The 773-nt window shown below is 65.8% G+C and overlaps 1 long non-coding RNA gene across 1 annotated transcript; it reads left to right on the top strand.

Annotated features, from left to right (window-relative positions):
* Positions 1-173: 173 nt before the first annotated feature.
* On the top strand, positions 174-734 carry LOC113942608. The gene is made up of 3 exons (XR_003525974.1): positions 174-376; positions 484-519; positions 677-734. It is a non-coding gene; the product is annotated as an uncharacterized LOC113942608 (long non-coding RNA).
* The last annotated feature ends 39 nt before the right edge of the window (positions 735-773 follow it).

The raw sequence follows: 773 nt of genomic DNA, 5'->3' as shown, positions 1-773 counted from the left end.
GGGGGGACAGGGATGGGGGTCCCCAGGATGGGGAGCAGCTGGCTGGGCACATGGCTCCCTTGCTGTTGGCCTCAGATTTTTGGGGTGATCCGGGGTTTGGGGTGACCCCAAAGGGGGTCCCGGGAGGCTCCAGGGGGGCTCCGGTGCCACCTGCGACCCCCCCCCCGCCCCCCGACCCCTCTGCTGTCACCATCTGGGGCCACACGAGGGTTATGGGTGCAGGAGGGGGGATGTCACCTCCCTGCTGACCCGGGGACCCCCTTCCCTCCCAAAATCCCCCCCAGGGGTTCTGGTGGAGCCCGAAATCTGCTACGTGTTGGACGCCGTCCTCTTCCTCTACGGCCTCGTCCTCACCGGCCTCTACTGCCGCCTCAAGGTGAGGCCGGGACCCCCCTCCCCTTTTCTTGGCCCCCCCCCCCCCCCCGGCTGGGGGGCTTTTCCCTCTATTTTCCTTCCTTATTTTCCTCACTTTTGCTCCCCCAGTTCCAGGCTCGGCGAGCGCGGCGAGCACCGGAGCAGGTAACGGGGTTGGGGGGAGGGGGGTCTCTCCCCAATTTGGGGGAGGGGAGGGGAAAGGGGGGTGCAGGGAGGGGTGCAGGGGGCTGGGGGGGTCGGTGGGTGTCCAGCTGGGCCCCCCCACTTCCTTCCCCCCAACAGTTTCACTTTCTCTTTCTAGAAAAGGGAAGAGGCCGTTTATGCTGTGAGTCAGAGTGGGGGGTGTCTGTCTGTCTGTCTGTCTGTCCTGGGGGGGTTCTGTCCATAGGGTGACACAT

This window comes from Corapipo altera, unplaced genomic scaffold (assembly GCF_003945725.1).
Source record: "Corapipo altera isolate COAL_440 unplaced genomic scaffold, ASM394572v1 59351, whole genome shotgun sequence".
NCBI classification, from domain to species: domain Eukaryota; kingdom Metazoa; phylum Chordata; class Aves; order Passeriformes; family Pipridae; genus Corapipo; species Corapipo altera.
This window is presented reverse-complemented; position numbering and strand designations above follow the sequence as displayed.